This window comes from Callorhinus ursinus, unplaced genomic scaffold (assembly GCF_003265705.2).
Source record: "Callorhinus ursinus isolate GAN/ISIS: 27379988/994484 unplaced genomic scaffold, GSC_fseal_2.0 scaffold63, whole genome shotgun sequence".
In the NCBI taxonomy this organism is placed as follows: Eukaryota; Metazoa; Chordata; class Mammalia; order Carnivora; family Otariidae; genus Callorhinus; species Callorhinus ursinus.
In genome coordinates this window covers 6,518,637-6,541,414 of record NW_027397125.1, presented here as the reverse complement: position 1 = coordinate 6,541,414, position 22,778 = coordinate 6,518,637, and the positions used below count along the sequence as shown (strand labels likewise).

Below are 22,778 nucleotides of genomic sequence, written 5' to 3'. Positions count from 1 at the left end.
GACAGCCTAGCTGGATATAGTATTCTTGGCTGCAGATTTTTCTCGTTTAGTGCTCTGAAGATATCATGCCAGTCCTTTCTGGCCTGCCAGGTCTCTGTGGATAGGTCTGTTGCCAATCTAATATTTCTACCATTGTAGGTTACATATCTCTTCTCCCGAGCTGCTTTCAGGATTTTCTCTTTGTCTCTGAGACTCGTAAGTTTTACTATTAGATGTCGGGGTGTTGACCTATTTGTATTGATTTTGAGAGGGGTTCTCTGGGCCTCCTGGAATTTGATGCCTGTTTCTTTCCTCACATTAGGGAAGTTCTCTGCTATAATTTGCTCCAATATACCTTCTGCCCCTCTCTCTCTTTCTTCTTCTTCTGGGATCCCAGTTATTCTAATGTTGTTTCGTCTTATCCTATCGCTTATCTCTCGAATTCTGCCCTCGTGATCCTGTAGTTGCTTCTCTCTCTTTTTCTCAGCTTCTTTATTTTCCATCATTTGGTCTTCTATTATCGCTGATTCTCTCTTCTGCCTCATTTATCCTAGCAGTTAGTGCCCCCATTTTTTATTGCACCTCATCAATAGCCTTTTTGATTTCGACTTGGTTAGATTTTAGTTCTTTTATTTCTCCAGAAGGGTTTCTCTAATAACTTCCATGCTTTTTTCAAGCCCAGCTAGTATCTTTAAAGTCATGATTCTGAACTCTAGGTCCGACATCGTACTAATGTCTGTATTGAGTAGGTCCCTGGCAGACGGTACTACCTCTTGTTCTTTTTGCTGAGGTGATTTTTTCATCTTGTCATTTTGTCCAGAGGAGAATAGGTGAATGGGAGAACAAAATGCTAACAGGTTAACAACGTCCCCAGCAAATATACTCTATACAAATCAGAAAAGACCTGAAACCAGGGAAAAAGAAAGGGAAAGAAAGAAAAACGAAAGAAAAAAAAACAAAAAGAAAAAGATCAAAACAAAAACAGAACAATACAAAAAAAAAAACCAGAATATGATCAAATATGGTCAGGCTAGTGCAGAGATCAGTGCCACACACTAGATTTTGGGTATAGTTTGGTCTGTTAGAAAAACGTGCCTCCAAAATTTTAAAGGAAGAAAGACATATATGTACAAAATAAGGGTTGATACAATGAAGGGATGGAAGATGACTGTAAGATTAAAATTATAAAAGATTTTATAAAAGGAATTGATAAGAAGTTGTTTGAAAAAAGAAAGAAGAAGTTTTAAAAAAAAAGGGAGAGAATGTGATCAGGCAGGAGACTAGAACAAAGGCATACACTAGTGATTTAGGGTATATTTTGATCTGTTAGAAGAAACTGTATCTCAAAATTTTAAAGAGAGAACAACTTATATATATATATGCCAAAAATAAGGGTAACTACTTTGAAGGGATAAAATATGACTCTAAAAATGAAAAATAAAAAATGTTTTTTTTAAAAAAGGGATTGATAAGATGTTGGTTGAAAAAGGGAAAAAGAAAAAAAAAGTTAAAAAATTAACTTTGAAAAACTAAAGAATCATGGTAAAAAAGCCATGAATTCTATGTGCAGTATTCCCCTAGCGCTGGAGTTCTCCCGTTCTCCTTGATGGGTAAACTTGGTCTTGGCTTGCTGGCTGTTCGTGCTGATCTTCTGGGGGAGGGACCTGTTGCCGTGGTTCCCAAATGTCTTTGCCGGAGGCGGAATTGCCCCGCCCTTGTTGGTCCGGGCTAAGCAAGCTGCTCGGCTTTGCTCTTGGGAGCTTTTGTTCCCTGCAAGCTCTCAGTACAGCTTTGGAGGACCAGGGTGAAAATGGTGGCCTCCCAATCTCCACTTGGAGGAGCTGAGAACTCGGGGTCCCGCTCCTCAGTGCGCCCCCAGAGAAAGGCAGTCAGTCACTTCTGTCTCCCCGTCCGGCCGCACTCCCTGCTCACCCGGCCTGTGACCGAGCATTTCTATCTCTGGTACCCGACCCCGTGTGGAGTCTCCAAACCCAGCAGATCCCTGCGGTGCGCTCCCGCGCTGCTCCTCCCGGGGGAGGAAGGGGAGTCTCCCCGGCTCTGCTGCTTGTTGGGTCCCTGCTGGAGGAGCAGTGGCCCGACTGGGCCGCGGATGACAGTTTATGGCAACCCCGAGCTGAGAGCCCGCGCCTCGGCTCCGTCTCTGCAGCTGGCTTCCCCATTTCGATACCTGGGAGCTCTGCCGCACTCAGGCACCCCCGGTCTTTCTGTGACCCCGAGGGTCCTGAGATCACACTGTCCCACAAGGGTTCCACCCCCCGCTTAGCCACTGCAGCGACGTCCCTCCGCCGAGCCAACTTCTCAAAGGTCCGATTTTGTGCTCCGCGGCTCTAGCACTTGCCAGAAGCGGCGACGGAGGCCCCTCCCCCGCCGTCTATCCTCCCGACTATCACCTCTGATTCACTTCTCCGCACGTCCTACCTTCCAGTAAGTGGTCGCTTCTCTGTTCAGAGAGTTGTTGCTACTCTCTTCTTCGGTCTCCTGTTGAGTTCTTAGGTGTTCAGAATGGTTTGATCCCTATTCAGCTGAATTCCTGAGACCAGACGAAATCCAGGTCTCCTACTCCTCTGCCATCTTGCTCCGCCCAAAATCAGATAATTTAAAGACATAATCCCTCTAATATTTGAGAATCTATTAGTTAAGATGATTTGTATTTTCATAAATACATACACTGTATTTTTTCATACACTGTCCTCAGGCTAATTGAGTTTTTTCGCATATTTAAGCCTAATAAATGGCAATCAACACGCCATTTCTATATGTTGATCAGACAAGAAAGCAGAATATTTTTAATAGGACATACACAAATTACCAGACCATCTTAGTGGCTGTTTCTTTTTCTTTTTTTTTTTTAATTCGTGAATGTTCTCTTTTAAGAATAGATCCTAGGGAGTAGGTGATTTCTGTAGACTTCCAACATGATAAATTTTTTAAAAGATCCTAGGATAGTTTTCATACTTCATGGGTAAAATAAAAGAATTTTAAGAAGTGAGAAACCCCGGCTGTGTGTAATACTGCCAGTAAGAAAGTGCATGCTTATGGTTATGATCTCTGAACAATTAACTTGTTTTGAAGTGGTCAGGTAGTTTTGTCTCTTTTGTTCATAGATGAATTCCAAGCCTCAGGAATTGGGCTTTGTAAAGAGAGACATGCAGCTACTCCTTTACTGAATGAATTAGACTTTTAAGGAAAAATTAAGGGGAATCTTGTGGCTTGTTTCTGGCTGTAAACAAATTTTCTGTTTGTAAGAAAGCACTGGTTGCCTGACAACTAATTTGCCCAAGGTAGCAAGGCAGAAGTCACGATGTCTTTTACCACCTAGGTGGGCATTGGGGGCCACTTGGGAGGCTGGCTGCCTGATAACCACTACCGGATTAATCTGCATTGATGTAAATTCTCCTCGTTTGCTAACATATATTCAGCAGTGGCTCATGCTCAGGTGAAAAAAAAATAAATTTCAAACCTGTTATCCTTGCTAAACCACTCTCAACAGTTGGCAGTAACCAACATTCACATCCTTGTGCCATATGGAACGTCTTGTTGCCATCCGTGCGTGTTCTGGATTGTAATCTCTCCTCCTCTTCCTTTTTTTTTTTTTTAAGATTTTATTTATTTATTTATTTGAGAGAGAGCATAAGCAGGGGGAGGATGGAGGGAGAAGCAGGCTCCCGCAGAGCAGGGAGCCCAACGTGGAGCTCCATCCCAGGACCCTGGTACCATGACCCGAGCCGAAGGCAGATGCTTAACTGACTGAGCCGCCCAGGCGCGCCCTCTCTCCTCCTTCTGTGTTTACTTGTCCTTTCACCTGTGTTTTCAGTCTCACCCTCTCACTGAATCAAGTCAGCGTGCGGACACCTCCTAAACATCCTTTACCTATCTCATTCCTTACTTCAATTACCATCTCTTTATTCAACTTCCCTGGTCTCACTTCTTCAACTTGTATTCACCTCTCAAAAATTCACTGAATCTTCTCATGGAAAGGTTACCAGCTTTATCTCACCGAAGCCCGTGAACACTTTTCTGGGCCCAAATTGCTTGGCTGCTTGTCAGTATTTGACATCTGTGTCCATCCCTGCTTAGAAACACCTTCTTTTTCTTTTCTTAGCTTATGGGATGTTCTACCTTAATGGCTTTATGCTAATTTCTCCACCTTTTCCTTTCACATCCTTTTCCAGACTGTTCTGTTCCTGCTCAACTTATAAAATACTGATTGACCTCAAGACAGAATCATTGCTCCCTTGTTTTCTACTCTTCGTGTCTCCTTACGTTATTTTTGTCCTTTCATGTAGTTTAAGTGTCCACTATTTTATTCCTTGTCTCACATCAGATTGTCTAATGAATTTAATTTCCGTAAGTTTAATATATCCAAATTAAACTTTGATTTTGGTGCATGCTTTACTGCTCCCTTATTTTTAAAATAGCTTCATGTATGCATGATTTATCTTCCCCAGAGTGGTTGTAAGTACTCAGTTTTGAAATTGTATTTCACACCTTTATATTTGTCATGACATATAACACAAGAAGAAGGAGCTATTTGGTGCTTAATACTCATTGAATTCAATTAATGTATCAATATGGCAGGAGGAATAAACTCTGTGAAATAAATTCAGTCTTTGCTCTAGGCGATGAAACAAATTTACTTGTAAGTACAGTTGTTAATTAACCTTTATAATAATTTACATAAGCAAAAATATCTAAAACTATGTCTTAAGCACATGTAACGTTTTCAAATGTAACATTTTCAAAAGGATATGCTTTCATGAATGGGCTTAAATGAATAAAAAATGCTTTTCCTAGATGGACACCATTCCTTCTCATTTATAACTTGTGCAGTTATTTTTACTGCTATTTTTATTCATTTCTTCACCACAGTGTAGAGTGTGGGGTTCTCAATTCAAAGTTATGATCAATCGATAGATAGGTAGATAGATAGACAGACAGACAGACATATGTATTACATTACAAATCACATCATATAAATATGTGGTGTCATTTTAATATTATTTCCTTGTCTTTCAACAAATGTTTACCAAGTACCTATAGCGTTCCTGGCCTTGGGTTTACAACAGCAAACACATACATGCAAAGACCTCTGCCCTCTGGATTAATTTCTCTTAAGGCAAATAGTTTCACCTAAGAGAGATCTTGGCAATTTTATATTCATGAACCCATGAATGTCATCATCACAAATGATGCAAAGACTTAGGATAAATGTAGATCTTCCATAGATAACTATGTGCTGATAAACTATCATAATATCAGTGCTTAAGAGAGAGATCTATTCAGCTAGCTAGATAATATAGATGGATAAAATACACACTACCACCCCTATACACACATATGCATTGCTTTCAAACATTAATGTCATAGTTTAGAAGATTCCAAACTAAAAATAAAATAAAACAAAGTTTATAATTTTCAACATAATTCACTATTTCTTAGGTATGTTTTATATTTTCTTTGGAATTTTAGCATAAGCATTTTGGAGGCTAGGGTTAAGGTTTTGTTCTTTGAATACACTCCAACACCCACTATAATGTCTAACATGTGGTAAAATTATAATGTTGGTTTCTAGTGCCTTCCATGATGTCCAAGTTGTTTACTATCACTGAGAATAATTCCAGAGTAGGATGGTAGCTACACTGGTATGGTCATATGTGGCCTTCCTTGGGTACATTTCTGATTACTGAAATTACTGCAGAATGAAGACTTGTCATATTCTATATGTTAAACATGATGAAAAGCTTCTTTTCAGAGTCATATAGAGAATGTCTTCTTACCCATAAATGTAAGAAAAAAATTATATATTTCCTTTCTCAAAATAAATTGATCATGATTTTCCACCAGTTTAACCCATAAACCTCTTATGATTTCCTCCTTTCTTATGGCCAGCATCTTAGTTCAGGCCCTCATCCCACAGAAACCTTGCGATTGGCCTCTCTAACATTCTATCTTCACAAGTCGTTTACCAGCTAGGTTAGCGTTCTCTGTCTCTTTTGCCTCCTTTATCAATCCACAAAAAGTAGGATTCTGAAACACATATGTGATCATTTCACTTCATTATTCAAGATCATTTGGCAGACTCCTGTTACCCTCGAGGATGAACTCAAATGGTTTCAATATGCACAACCTTCTCCAGCTAGCTGCTTTATTTTCCCACCTCCCTCCACTGCCAGCGGAGTCCCACATGGTCTATACTCTAGCCACTCTGGTCTATTAATGCTTACATTTCCCTCAGTAATGCATGTTCCTTTGTGATTTTCATAGCTTTATGCATGGTCCTTTTGGAATGATCTTCCTTATTTTCAATAAGAAAAAAAATCCCTCTTATTCTTCAAAACCACTTCAGTATTGCCACTTCCATGAAATATTCCAGCCAAAGACAGGTGGCCTTTGCATTTTGCTCATACTTCAATTGTAGTGGTTGTCATATTTTATATTATATATTATATTTATATCTTCTCTCACAGTCTCTGAGCTCCTGAAGACAGTGAGCTTTTCTTATCCATAGGCCTAGAGCCAGGCATGATGAATGTTTACTGAATGAATCAATGGACTAAATACAATGCTGTTAGTAGGAAGGGAAAAACAAGAAGAAGACCTAAAGTGAGGTGTTATTTTCCTTGCCCTCTATTAAATGTAAAGATAAAAGTTATCTGCCGAAAGAAGAGCTACCACATATTTCTTTCCATGATATCTTATTTGTGGAATCACTGTTTTCTTGAAAAAGAAACGAATAAGTTTCCTTCAAAGTCATCTCTATATTTAACTAATGCTCATCAGTGAACCATAGTCTGGGTTACAGGTCATTTCATCAAGTTTCAGCTAGAAATGTTTTTTAAAGCCCTATTATTATTGTTTCTCTTACAGTTTTCTCTGTATTTATTCTCTTTGCCTGGAGTGGATCTTTGCCATCCATATTGGATAACAATAAAAAGTAAAACAAAAGAACACATTTTCTTTGCAGAAATTTTCAGGGATGAAGATTTAAACAACAAATATAATGCAAAGGGGGCAGTGATATCCCCAAAGGGGCTCACAAAATCTCTCCTATGAGAAACTACAAAGTATACAGGGCTGTGAAATCATCTTCATTACCAGCATCAAATGTGTACATTCAGTTTTGTCAAAAAAAAAAAGAGGGGGCTACTTTTCTTTCATTTTTTATTCATTTTTATTTGCTCACATAATTCACCTGAGTACCCTCTGTTACACTTAGAGAAGGACTCTATCTATTGGTCCATGGACTCTCAGAGATGAAGGTAAATCTTACCAAAGATAGGTGGGACACAGTAGCTAAGCTAATGGGAAAGATCTTGTGCTTTTATCATCTGTCTCAAAGGAATTTCTTTTCTAAATCTGTCAAAACAATAATAACTCTTGTCTTTTTCTGTCACTATAGATATTTTGGTGGGTGTGTGTGTGTGTGCGCGCGCGCGCACGTGCGCTCACACACATTCATGTGTGTATGTGTGTTTTAAACCTGGAATTTGCGACACACTATATTGCAGATATTCTGCTAATGAGAACCAGGATTTGAACCCTGGCTCTCTAATGCACTCTGATTCCAACCACTGACATTATAATGATGGCTTTGGAGATATGCAGAGAAACTCACTGACTTAAATAAGAAATAACAAGTAATACCTAATTCACTTGGGGTCTTTGTGGGACAAGATAATCTTTAAAGAGGGCACTTCTAATTCTTGGTTAGAGGCCACAGTGAAATAAGTACAAGACATTACAGACACCAAAGTCTTATAATAACTCTGTCCCTGAATAATTACTCCAGAGTTAGAGAATGTTTAAAAGCTTTACACACTGAAGAGCATAAGAAAGAAACACATTTTATCATTGCAAATTTGACCAAATGCAGCAGTGATTAGTTGCTGCCCTAGTTAATATATCCTGTATTTCCCTCTCAAATTAATATGGTTAGAAATAGCACTGATTTTTTTCCACTCTCAGAGTGTTGGCTTGTCAGATATACACAAAGAAGATTTTTATAATTCATCATATTCCTCCCAGTCTTCAAAGGCAGACTGTTATTGCATCTTCTTTTCTTTCTTTCAAAACAGGACAGGGTTAAAACTCTTAACTTGAAAGACATGTAGAAAGTTTGGCTTAGTTACAGGGATTTCAAAGACCAGAGCCAAAGTTAATGTGTTTGTGCCAAGAAGAAGGATGGAAGGAGCCTATGACTGGACCCATCTGTAACAAATTGCCTTTGATGATGTAACAAAAAATAATTAAAATACAACAAAGAACAGTGAATGATCCCAATAGTGAACAAAATCCTCTGGAAGCCTGGTAAAGATACTGGTGCAGAAAAACAGCATTTCTTCCAGGAAGAGATTTTGAGAAGGAAAATCCATTTCTTTAACCTTTAAAGAAATCTTACTGATTCTATGTGAGCTCTGCCCCGTTTACATTCTTTTTCTAACCTCATATTAGCACTAATAATATTCAGTAAAATTGACTCTGAAGCCCTGAGATGGAATGCCACTATGCAATATCTTTGCAATTTTATGATCAATAAAATACTCTTACGCCAGAACATAGTAATCAATGCATGAGAAATGAATTTCAAACAAAACAATAATAAAAGTATTAGCAAGATAAATATCTCTTAGATATTAAAAATGTCACGTATAAAAAATAAACATAGCAACATGTAGACTACAACCAGAAGACCTACAATATTTGGAGAAGTCATGAATTAAAACCTGAAGGCTTATGAGATAACATGTTAGAATTTAAGAATGATGAAGATAATTATTACCCCATAATATTTGTGCATAAAGTGGTAATTGCTTTCTGGCTCCAAAGACACAGAGTTAGACTGAAATTTAACAAAAGAGAATTGCATTTTTATACCTGATGATGGGATGTAAAACTCTGGATCTATGGTTTATGGGAACAATGTAGAATAATTAACTACATTATATAATCTTCTAAGCCAGATTTCATTTCCTGTCTAGAATTCCTTCCTAAAGTTTATTTGCCTGAGTTTTCATTTTCCCTCCAATGTGGGACATTTATGAAGCCTCACTAATTGGGCTGGAAATTTCTGTGAGAAATGCAAAGTGTGGAATAATGATAGCATTCTCATTTTTCACTCTTGTGCTTCAAGTATACCCCCAAGAGAAGTAGTTTGGGTTTGCACTCTTCTTTCTGGTTCCACTTTAGGGCAATTCCATCATTAACCAGGATTTTCCCTCACTTATCATGATCATAACTAATCATCTCCCAGGCAGTGTGGTCCCAGATGAGCTTCTCAAGCCCTTGCAGGGCTTACTCTATATTCAGTGGCTGCTGGGTTATGCTGTCAGGTTGCAAGAGGCCCCTCAGGATGGAAAGAATGAGGGATTCAGCCAGAAAATACTGTGCTTATTCCAATTGAAGAAGTTTTGTGAAGCCTAGTGATTGCTATATGAGGTTCAGCTAAATGTGGCTTAGTAGATTTTATAAGGTGGTAATTGTTTATATTGTTCCAAAAGGCATAGGTCTACCTATTTTGTACTCTTGCCATTCCATGGTAAAATGCAATCCTGTTTACTAAGTTTTACTCCAAATCTGTTTCTTTGGAGACAGAACTTTACAACTCTATGAACAAATATCATAATAATTATTTCTACTATCTTTAAGGTAGTCTATTTTAACTCAAATAACCATGATTTAGGAATATTAGGATTTAAAGTTAATATGAAACAAAAATGACCAAAAACAAACACCGTAGAATGAAGTACTCTATGCAAATGATGATATCAGTGTTTAGACTAAATGCATTAAATCATTAGTGTCCTGCTTGCATGAAATGTAGGACAGGTGTCACTTTGAGTACCCACAGAAGAATACCAGAGTATTGAGAAACCCCCATGGCAGGTCGTCATCCATATAAAGACATGAGACAACCAACTGACCCTGCTGCCAAGAAGGAAGAGAGGAGAAATCAATGGATTGGGGCCATGGAAGGAAGGTTATGCATTCCTTCCGCACGTGATGCCCAGAACCTAACTATTGACAAAGCTGAAAGGAGACTTGTATAATTGGCAGCTGCATGTCACCCTGAAGCACTTCCTTCTGCTGTTCATGAAGGCCAGGACACAGCAGGGAATCTGATTTCAGTCAGCATAAGGACAGCCATCCTACCAATGAACACAGTGTGACATAGGAAGAGGCTGACAAATATCACAAGAACGAAAGGAGATGATTATGTCATGTGAATCATTTATGTGAAACATTGATCTAATTAGGGATGACATGTAAAAATATAAATGAACCAAAGAAGAGATTGATGTAACATGTAGAATCTAAAATAGAGCAAAGAAAAAGCCAGTGTGTTTGAAATATATATTTAATTAAATGAATTGAACCAAGAGTGTGGAAATCCAGCTCACATTTCTGGAATTATGCCAATTGTTTCTTACTGTAATCTTAACTGATTTCAGCTCAAGCGGTACTAAAGAGATATTACTGATTGTCCTTCACACAAACATACATTACTATGAGATCTGCCTCTTTACAGGGACATTTCAAAAATCAAAGCTAAAGTCATTATCAGTATACAATTAAAATATTATAGAAATGGATTTGTTGCTTTTGTGAAATGGACAATTCACTATTACCTGATTTTGTATTCAGAAACTCCTTCAGTTGTGTTTGGTATTAAGTATTAACATTTGCCATAAAAATCATGAGTTCATGCTCTCTAAGTCTTGAAGTGGCCGTTGTCCAAAAGTGATAAAAATCTGAGCTGAGTTTGCTTAGCAGCAGATGCCAACAAACAGATTAGCATCAGATACCAGAAAATTTGGGGGGTGTAGGTGAAAATGGGTGGCTCTGTAAAACTGGATATCAAGAGATTCCAGGAGTGAAAAAAAATGCAACAAAGGGGAACAGGGTAGGGTTGAAACATGGGGGCCACTTTCCAAAAAGATATTAATGGTTTGCATGAATTACTTTGGGGTTTGTCTTTTTAAACATTGTAGTTGTATATTAATCACATCATTAAAAGTTGATGAGGGGCTATGTCTTCCCTTTCTTCATCTGCCAGAGTGGTTTTCCAAGGCAATGGTGATCTGCCCTAAGACAGCTGTTAAATGACAGTGTAAACTCCCACTCTTTTTATTGGTCCTTAAAAATACCAGTCTTAGCCTCCATAATAGAATCTTAGTGGCTTATTTTAATTTCAGCTCAGTTTGGTCTTCACCTGTTACTCATGATTTCTCCCTTAAAGAGAATGGCTCTCGGGGAGCAGTAGCAAGGAAAATGTTCTGGTGGATATATGTATGTGTGTATATAAACATGGCATAGTACATATACATACACATGTCTGTGTGTACAGGTGTGTGTATACCTGCCTACACATATATATGTTTTCACTGGATCCCAATGAATGTGCCATCAGAGGGAGGTTATGACTGTTCTTAGCAGACTATAGTGAGCTGCAAGCATCAGCAGAAGCGAAGGACCCTGTGCCTCTTCTGTCTCTTGTATTAAAAGAGCTGCATGCATGCCCCTGAGATGATTAGAACTGCAGAAGGAAGTAAGAGGGAAAAGATCTCCAGCAGACATTTGGCTCTACTTCTTGACAGGACAAATGTGCAGACCTCTGTGGTCTGTGGTCCAGGGCATCGTGCAGTAGGATGATGGTGGGGTAACCATTTTGTCCTTAGAGTGTCCTTTGAGTGCCAAGTACCAACTCATTCCCGAGTCTCCCCTCCCCCCAGGAATGCTGGGGCACTAATCTAATCCTTGAGAATGAAGAGATTTATATATCTCATATTTACATATTTATATTTATTTGTTGTTCTCACTTTTATTTTTCTTTATCTCTCTCCCAAAACATCTCACTGGAAAAAAATCCCTCACTGGATGAGGGATGACATTGTTTAAATAATTATGATTTAATTTTTAATGTACTACTAATAATGTTAAATATTCATGCATGAAGATACTGGTAAAATGTTCGTGTGTCCTACACGCCAGACATTGTGTTAGCAGCTTTAAATGCTCAATCTCTGATTCTCACAAAAGACAGAGTAAATATGACAGTTTTCATTTTTCACATAAAGAAAGGGAGGCTCATGGTGGTTAAAAACATGTCTAATTAGTAAAGAACTGGGTTATTTTTGTTACACTCCATTGAGCTCAAAATAAATATACTTGAGTCAGATTTGAATGCATTGCGAGATTGTAGTTTCTCTGTCACCAACCGTGTGATTTAAGGGGTGGGAAATACCAAGAAAAAGCATCCAAGTCTCATGGAAGGCGTCACTTGTTTTTCTGCAAAGCCCACGGGCAGTTTTGGAATTTTCGGTCTTTGATAAATGAGAAGAAACGTTGGCATCTCAAATTTATGGATAGAACTTTCTATCATTTTTATTCTTTTAATATATTCACTTAATACTTTTCTAATTACGTTTCTCTTTTCAGTGTGTGTGTGTGTTTGTCTATTTGCAGCTTTTCACTAATGAATGTGGCCACGAGGAATGTCAGTGGCCGACATCTAGGTCAGTGTACTAGGATCTGCTTAATTTGTACCATAAGTTTTTTCTTAACCACAATATTATCACTTAGTTTTATCATGTTATACTCTAACATCTCCATTTCTAATCTCTGGAACAAAACCAGGAGTAAATAAATGCAATAATTATTCCTTACACGTAGTATTCTTCCCTAGTAAATTTCTTGCCATTTATTGCTGAGTAATTAACCCACCACTAATGGGCATTTGGGTCTCAGTGATGTTGCCCAAGACTTTAAGGGATGCATGCAGCTCTTTTATGATATTAAACCTTAGTATGGCTCTCATATTTTGTGTGTGCATGTCTGTGTGTGTATGTATGCATATATTCAATTTAATATATATATATTGAATTGAAAGGCTAAACCAAATCAGACTTTCATTTATAGTTCTTATTCTAGCATTTCAGCATTAAAATGTCTAGATAATAAATTATAGAGTGAGCGTTGTTCTCCTTTTAAAGAAAAATAACACAATTGGCCTAGCAGGGGCATACACCATGTCTTACAAATGGCCTCTTGTTAGCTGAGCTCTCCAGTTCCAGGTAGTAGACAGCAAGAAGCATGGGCATTAGATTCAGACAAATCTGAGTTCAGTCTCTGCGCTGCCCTTAAATTGCTTGCCCTGTGTTCTCAGCTTCAAGTTTCTTAACTACTGAGACTCAGTTTTCTTATTTATAAAGTGAATTAATAATAGGTATTTTTCAGGGTTTTTAGCATTATAAGACTGTATCTAAGACCCCAGAATAATTATAGCTATTACTATGTTAATATTATAATTCATACATAGTATATACATATAAGAAAGCAAATAAAAGGTTCAATTATTTTATAATTTATTGAGCATCTTCTGTATAGGAGATACTTTACGTGGCACCTTTGATAGAGGAACACAGAAATAAGACATGGAATTTCCCATGAAGGAAGTCATCCCAATAAGATACATACATACATGCGCGCGCACACACACACACACATATACTAAATATACATAAACTAAATATATATATACACACACATATATATATATACTCTCTCTCTATATATATATATATACACACACACTAAATATAACTACATGCACACATATACAAGCAGACCAAATATCAAATCACATGCAATAATTTCCTGAACTAGAAACATCAGGAGCTGTAAATGCTTGACCTCTCTCTCACCACCTGTCCAGAATCTCTGACCATTGTCAACTGTTCTAGATCAACGTCCCCACCTTGTGGACAGAATAAAAAGTCTGACCCCACATCACTTTCCCTTACTGCCTTCATGTCTTCTTGGGGTGGGGAAGAGAGGCTTTGGTAATCTGGATGTGAATGGATCATCTCTAAAAGATTTAGCTAGCATTCACTGCAGGCTCCGCATTTGGTGAATTTTATCAAAGGTATCCCTTCTTTATAAAATACAGGTACATGTTTATCTCCTTCTTCTTTTCCCCTCTCTTCAAACTTCCCAGGCAGGCAACTGCTCCAAAGGTATTTCGTTACCTGAAATTGCTCTAATTCTGCATTCTTTAACTCTGAAATTCTAATCTCTGATTACTACCGTCTATCATTTTATTTCTCAAAGTACTAAACATTCTTTTCTACCTCATGGTGACCCCAAGACCTCCTTATTCTCCTAATCTCTGCCTCTTCATTTCCATCATGCCCACCACACCCATCCCCATCCTCAGAGGATTGTTTCCTATGTGCTAGGTGATCTTCAAAATTCTTTACCTATATTATCTCTTTTAATCATTTCAGTCTTACATATTGGGTGCTATAGGTCCATGCTTCCCTACCCAATTTTAAATTCAAAATCTAAAAAGCTCTGAAAATTAAAAACAATGTTTTTTACTCATTTGACATCAAGACTTGACACAAACTAAGAAGAGGCTATTTTTTAGTCTTTATTGATTCTACTGAACATAAATAATCATATTTTACTTTGGAAGTACTTAGATATCTTATTATGGAATCGATAGTACAAACTCACTGGATATACACCTAAAATAGGGTATGTGTACTGTAATGTCTTCCCAAAATCTGAAAAATTCTGAATTAAAAAACACATTTTGATCACAAAGGGTTGAAATAACAGACTGTGAATGAGTATTGCTGTCTTCATCACTTTACAGCTAAGGAAGGAGAGGCCAAAGTAAAGGGGCAGACCTGCCCAAAGTCATACACTAGTAAGGGACATAACTAAAATTCCAAAGTTGATCTGTATCCAGAACCTGATCTCTAAGCATGTGCTTCTTCTGAGATATTCTGTAGCCCTAAATTTTCTGAACTCGGTCCTATACGTTTTACCTTCATATTTTCAGGAGTCTTTGTATGATTTCTCATTCTTAGTTTCAGGCGACCAGGAAAGCAATCTCATTGGTTTACTCCATTACTTAACAGCTACCAGTGGCTTCCCATTGGCTATAGGACTGGGTCTTAAATTCTCACAATGACATTAAAGACACTTTCCATAACATGACCTTGGTCTATACGTGTAATCTTGAAAGACTCTTCAGTCTTTAACTCACTTTTGATATTCTAATTGCATTAGATTATTCAGGACCCAAAATATTCAAACATTTCTATATGCCAGAGCCCTTAATCATGTGGTATTCTTTGCTTGTAATGTGCTCATATACTTTATGTACTTGGTGGTCTCTTGCTGAGTTTTCAAGGCCCAATTCCAATGCTACATCCTTTAATGTACCTTGCTAATTTCACACAGATGCTACATCTCACTGCAAGCCCACCAAAGCACTGTACCATTTTCCATAATATAATGGAATTTGCTCACACTGAAGTGCGATATATATGGTGTTTTTCTTCCCTTTGATTTGTGAGCCATTTAAATCATAACTTATTTTTCTTCTCAATACTCAGCTGAATTAATGACATATAAGAGAAACCTAATAATTGATTGAAATTAAAATACAGCATTCATGTGAATCATATCTATTTCAGATTTCATTACTTGTCCTCACATGCATCAGGGAATATTAAGATGTAGTTAGCAATTTAAACATGCCTCCTTTGAGTTTATGCAAAAAAAAAAAACCCTGAAGTTTTATTTCTACCATTATAACATTTTATCAGCAAATGGAAGGATGCCTGACTTAGAGTCAATGCTCACTATATGGGTTAAATAAGTAGAAAAATAATAAATTCATTTATCATGTTGGGGTTTTAATCTTTAATTAATAAACCATTGTTTATCTTCTTCCTATCCTGTGTGAATTTTTTTCTTTAAATTTTTATTGTTATGTTAATCACCATACATTACATCATTAGTTTTTGATGTAGTGTTCCATGATTATCCTGTGTGAATTAATGGCTAGTCTTATCTCTTTTGTCATTGACTTAATTCTTCTACTCGTATGGTCTTTCATCTTTGTTTTCATGTCTTAAGTTTGTAATCTTTTTCACCCTCGTATTTGTAGCTCTAAAGCCCCCTTAACCTGGCTGTTTGAAGCAAGGGTGATGGACCCAGCCGGCTTGACTTGCCCAAGGCCACACTGAAGCCCAGGGATTTGGGAGCTGAGGTGGCTCAGTTTCATGGGCCGCCAGGGTACCCGCAAATGAAGGCCATCGGAGGGGATGGCAAGCACAGCCTCCGCCCAGGGTTTCAGGTGCTGCTGAGGGACTGAGTTGGGTTATTTTTACTACAAAAGAAAGTTACTTAGTTTTATAAAGACAAATTTATTGTATCTGAGTGATATGGTATTTAATAAAAGTCTGAAGTACAAAAAAAAAGTTTGTAATCTTTTTCAATGTATCTTTTTATTTCATTAATTTACTTTGAGAATAAAAGTTTGGGCATTTTTGACTTGTCTGTTAAATACCAAACATTATTCCTGTTTTGGGGAATCCAGTGATTTATTCAAGCAAGAAAATTCTCCCATTCTTTATATATATAAATAATATATACTTTCCTGAGTAGTAGCACCTTTATACCTTGTATTTTGTGTTTATTAGAGAGTATTGATATTTAGAGGAATTTGAATTGAGAATATTACTTTTAACTGAAAGATTTTTTATTCACATTTTATATTATTTTTTATTCACATTTATTCACATGTCCCTTTGGGAAGAAAAATTTGTACAAGGATCTTAGCTTGAAGTTTGCTCTTCATTAGTACACATTTGCTGTTTTACACACATATATTTGTTTTATTTTCTCTGTCATTATTCCCCACCCCTCAAGGAAGACAGCAAACTGAGTTATGTCCAATAATTTTGTCATAAAATGCTGCTCTTCTGTTTTCGTTGAATGATTATCAACTCTCATGAACAGCAGTGTGCCAAGGGACAGATACCATCATTCATGACTGACATTTTGCTCCAGACCTTGCTGTCTCCTCTTCCTGTCAGATGCTTCCTACGGACTCCTCATTTATATTTTTTCCCATTGTTCTTCTGTGTTCAACCATATGAATGCTTTTCTCCTTCAGGAACCAAATGCAGTATGAAAGACAGTAGAAACCAGCCATCAACCACTAAGTAGGAAATCACCTTGAATATCATAGATTGGGAATTTTAATTGGGTTAGTGAGCTTTTTCTATGAAGAGTATAATAAAGACCTTGAAAGAATCATTCTGAGTCTAACTTTTTCAGTTCTATGGCCTATTCCTTATTATGGATAATTCTTATTCTTTTCCGTATCACCTAAGATTTAGAACAATTGTAGTATGTCTTAGGAAAATTATCTCTATGAATATAGTAACTCACTGTTTTAGAGAACATACCTTTTGGTGAGTTTTTTAATGTTTATGACAACCAAGTTATATAATTTAAACCTATTAAAATTAGTTTTTACCCGTATCAGAGAATGAATCTGAAATCAAATAGAAGTTTTATAGGGAAGCTTTGAGGCAATTTTCATCTGTACTAGTAATTCCACACAGCATCTTAATTCACCAAGTTGAAATTAAATATACATTCATTCATTAAACACATGCTTCTGTAGTACCTACACTATGCCAAGCTCTGTGTTAGGCATGGAGACCCAGAGGTGAATAAGATGGAAAAAGCTCTCATCCTCATGGACCTTAAATTGTGGTGGGAAAGACAGACAATGAACAAATATTGAAGTAATTGAAACATAAGATGATATTGAAAAATGAGAAGTATAAGGTACTATCAACAACAAAGTAAGGTAATACTATATGAGTGAGGATAGAACCCACCCTGAAGGTTCTGTCCACTTCTCTAAGGTGATATTGGAAGAAAAAAATCCTAACACTAAATACTGCATTTCTGTAATTCCAGTAATTGCATTCCTGATACAGTTTTTTCTTCCTCCCCCAAATTCAAGTTATTCTAGAGCCTTGTCAACAGTTGGAAAAGGAAATTGAAATATTTTAGGTGCTTTATAATAAGAACATTTTCAGATGATGTTCTATAAATTACATACTTATTTAGTATTAGTTACACAATGTGCTTTTGTTTCCTTTTCACAGAAATATATCTACGTAGACACATGCAGTCCATTTCTGGTTGTCTATTAAGCACTTACTATATGCAAGGCACTGTGCTAGGTACTGTTTATCAGATCTTGCCCAGCACTGCATTCTGTGTATCTAATGGGAGGGGTAGATATTTATCTGGTCATCACACTAGTGAAGACTTTATGTAATTACAAGTGTGAGTGCTATGAAGGAGGAGTGCATAATGCTCTCAGAATCTGTGGCACGGAGGTAGGATTGAGTTGAGTAGATCAATGAGGGCTGCATGAGGAAGGGATGATTCCACTGAAACATGAGTGGGAATTAACTAGATGAAAGGAGGAAAGAAAAAGACCATTTCATATGAATGTGCTAAGAAGGGAAGGAGAATGGGCCATTGAAGGACTGCAAGAGAGTGAGTGCCGTTGAAGCAGGAGGAGGAAGAGAAGTCTGGCAGGAAATGAGGTTGGGCAGGGGGTTTCTGAGCCACTTTAATGTTGAGACTGCAGGTATCTCCTAATGTCATAATGTGGACATTGAGGGTTTTTTTAAAGATTTTATTTATTTATTTGTCAGAGAGAGGGAGAGAGCATGAGTGCGGGGAGGGGCAGAGGGAGAAGCAGGCTCCACACTAAGCAAAGAGCCTGATGTGGGACTTGATCCCAGGACCCTTGGATCATGACCTGAGCTGAAGGCAGATGCTTAGCCAACTGAGCCACCCAGGCGTCCCGTGGACATTGATTTTTTTTTCTTTTTTAAAGATTTTATTTATTTGACAGAGAGAGACAGCAAGAGAAGGAACACAAGCAGGGGGAGTGGGAGAGGGAGAAGCGGGCTTCCCACTGAGCAGGGAGCCTGATGCGGGGCTCAATCCCAGGACCCCGGGACCATGACCTGAGCCGAAGGCAGACGCTTGACGACTGAGCCACCCAGGCACCTGGAACCAGATCTTTCTACTTATTAATTAATTCTTCAGTTGTAACCATCCTGCTGTTTTTATACTTGTTTTGTTCTTCATGGACATATTATATTTTTCTTACCCAGTATTTCTATTTAGTTACTGTCATGATTTCCTGTTTTATTTTATATTGCTATATCTTTGCTTATCTTCTTATGTATGCATGAAGCCTTTTATTTTTATCTTTTATATATTTTTTAAGTTTTTATTTAAATTTCAGTTAGTATACAGTGTAATATTAGTTTCAGGTGTACAATGTAGTGATTCAACACTTCCAGACAACACCCAGTGCTAAAACTCTGATTTCATCTGTTTTTAAATTCTCCTTTAGATGTTATATATTGAGTTCATTGTCATCTTTTAATAGTTATGTGGTCTCTGGGAGCCTCGTAATTTGGCCTGTGAACTCATACATCTATAGTAATGTGAGTTGCTCTCTGTGGTGATTCAGGGATGGCAGAAGGCCAGCCCTTTGCCTGTCTCCCACTCGCCACTGTGACACACATTGCCAAATATCTAGAAATAAATGTTATAATAAGTATGTAACTTATTTATTAAAAAGACTAAAATTTTAGTGAGTGGCATAAAGAGTCTTGAACAAGTCAAAAAATAAATGATATCTCAGGGTAAAATAATTCAATATTTAAAATTTCACCTATTTGTTAAATTATTCTAAGATTCATTTGGGAGACTGAATGTATGAGAAAACCAAAAGAACAAAAAAAATTGAGGATGAAAATGTGACCTATTAAAATGCAACATTAAGACTTAATTCCGGTGTAGCAACTTTACATCCCTTTATGTCTTTACTCTCTTGCACTTACAATATTTATGCCTTAATTATTTGCTTTACATACATTGAGAACCATATTACGTGGTATTTTTCCTTCAACTATCAAAAATAAATTCAAGAGCATAAGAAAAGTTTATTGTATTTACTCATATTTTAGCTGTGTTTTTTTATCCCTTCTTGATATTCTAAGAAGCTCCATTAGCCATTCATTTAAGGTATGTCTACTGGTGACAAATTCTCTTAGTTTTTCTTCATTTGAAAAAATCTTGGAAGGAGAGGTCTTGGGGCCCCTGGGTACTGAATTTGGGTTGAAGTCTAGGCTCTGCTCGGCCTTTGCTTTTGGCGGTGGGGGCAGAGTTTTAGTATTTCTTACTGCTTTTCTTTTCATGACACAAAAGGGAAACACTGACATAAAGTATGAGGGCAGATACATTTCCAAAACAAATATGCAATATATAAGATAAAGGATCAATATGCATAATACATGGCAAATCAGTTCAAAGTTGGGTAAATGGTTACATTACAAGAAGAGAGTATCCCTTCAATTTCTATAATTTAATTATCATTGTACTAATGTCTATTTTTACTATTATTAGTGTGGCCAATCACTTTTCATATGTTTATTGCCTTGGGTTGTTGGGATGGTTTAACATCCATATGAACGAATCCGAGAGATATGTCCTTGGCCAGTAGCAGCGTCATGAGTTGATATTAAGAGGTTTTTCATTTTTTCAATTTAGAAAGAATTGAAAATCAGAATATTAAGTAAATAAAGCAACAGTGTATGTGGAACAAAAATGAGATTGACATGTAACTGTTTTCTTAAAAAATTGTTCTGATGTATATTGATATATATCAGAAAAATAAATAAAATCTATATTTATGTAACTTTTCTAGTAATTTATTTTTCTCACTTTCGCATATTCGATTATTACCTCCACAGGTGAGACTCTCTTTTTTTTTTCCACCTTTTTATTCCTGGTATCTAACATAGTACATGTCAACATAGAATGTTTGTGGAATAAATGAATGAATGGACAGATAAGTTAATAAATAAATAAGTCTCCATTTTACATTTGGATGCATTATTTTGATAATTATGGGGATAAGATTTGATACGTTATATTCAAAGAGGAATGATATGGGGCACCTGGGTGGGTCAACTATTAAGCGTCTGCCTTCGGCTCGGGTCATGATCCCAGGATCCTGGGATTGAGCCCCACATCGAGCCCCACATTGGGCTCTCTGCTTGGCGAGAAGCCTGCTTCTCCCTCTCACACTCTCCCTGCTGTGTTCCCTCTCTCCCTCTCTGTCAAATAAATAAATAAAATCTTTAAAAAAAGAGGCATGATAGTAAATATACTAGAATGATATTCTACAGTCACCTGCCTTTAGATTGGTCCACAGTTGGTTTTCAAAAGAATTCACCCTCGTTTTCTTTTCTTACTACATAAAATGATAATGGACGTATTATTCAAATCTCTTTTTCACTAGAAGGTCAGTTGTAAGACTGAATAAATGGTTTTTATGTTATTGATTAAAATGATCACACAACCTTCTGTGATGGTTTTTGTTGAAAACCCTTTGGGGGCTTGTCACAGTTAATGAGTGGCTCTAGAAACTTCAGAAGTAGATTAATAGGAAAATATTAGCAAAGTGAGTTAAGTTTGTAAGTGAAGACAGACTTTATTAATATCCATGCCTGTTATGTTGCTATGTGTCAGACATGCCCCCTCTACTTTAATCTTTAATGTAACTAATCATTCCTTTGATTCCACATCACTATGACATCACTGATAGTAAAAGGTTAACCTTGGAAAAGGCTTCTCTTCTTTAGTCATCAGAAAGATATGAAATTCCATTAATTACGTGTGAATTTCCCATCCCCTTCAAGGCAAAAGTTGCAGGAGTCTCTGTGTGTAAAGATTTATCATATTTTTTGGCGGTGGGGGAGGAGGCTGTTCAGAAATCTATCTAGACACCATTAGCTGTTTTGCAAAGTTAATTTTGGATTAACTGATATGTGGCTCCGCTTTCTCTGTAATTCAACCGAGGAAGAACTGCTTGATTGCATCTCCTTCAGCAGAACAAGATGTCAGCCATATTTATCAACATTAGTGCCCTAAAAGCAAGAACCTATGGAAATGTAATTCTTTTGGATCCTTTCTTCAAATATTTCTCTTTTTCTTCAGCTTATATTAAAAAAACCCTGTAAATTATGTATTTCACAGTTGCATGCTATAAATCTGTTGGAACAGGTGCTTGATTTTCTGGCTGCCATTCCCCTCAATTCCACAGTTTTGATTACAAGCTTCAGACATGTTATTCTTGTTAAATTGTTATGAGAACAAAATAGTGGACCCTAAGATATTATGTGGGGCTAACCATAAACATAATATGTACATATATAATAACATAGCAAGTATATATATTTATTTGTAATGCTGTATATATATAGCAAATATATATTTATTTCTCTTTCTTTGCAATGTGTCAGTCATCATGATTTATTAAAACATCTAATTCTCAGGAGGAGCTAGGTCCAGAAGAGCAACAAACAATTCAGAGGAGATATGTATATAAGATTTTTAGAAAATTAATTTTTCCTTTATAACTGAAGAGTGTGGTATAGAAAAAGTTGTAGCTGATGCTCATATATCAGTCATAATAGAATTTTTTAGATAGCCAAAATAATGTATTAATAGGATTTTTGAAAACCCACTGATCTTAGAAATCATCACTTTGCCACCATGGCTCACTTCACAATCCCTTTGTCATACCCATCAGGGATAGTGATTTCTTCCACATATTCCTCCTTCCATCTCTTTTCTTCTCTTTTCCCATGTAAATTATTTCCACTCTTTGAAGGAAGGTAGAATCTAAATAATTACAGAATATGAATAGAAGGTTGGGGGAGCATCCTGAGCTACAACCCAGGATTTCTGTAAAATGTTCAGATCCCATCAGATATTGAGGATTTTGTGTGCATGCAAAGGAGAGGTGGAGTGAACCGAGTAGGCCACTCCTAAATAGTGGTGTCTCTGAAAACACCAAAACAGAT

At 36.9% G+C, this 22,778-nt stretch overlaps 1 protein-coding gene across 1 annotated transcript in view; it reads left to right on the top strand.

Moving 5' to 3' along the window:
- MALRD1 (MAM and LDL receptor class A domain containing 1) overlaps positions 1-22,778 on the top strand; it is a gene marked incomplete at its 5' end in the record, with an annotated part of 844,763 nt that overhangs the window by 560,465 nt on the left and 261,520 nt on the right. The window lies entirely within an intron of this gene.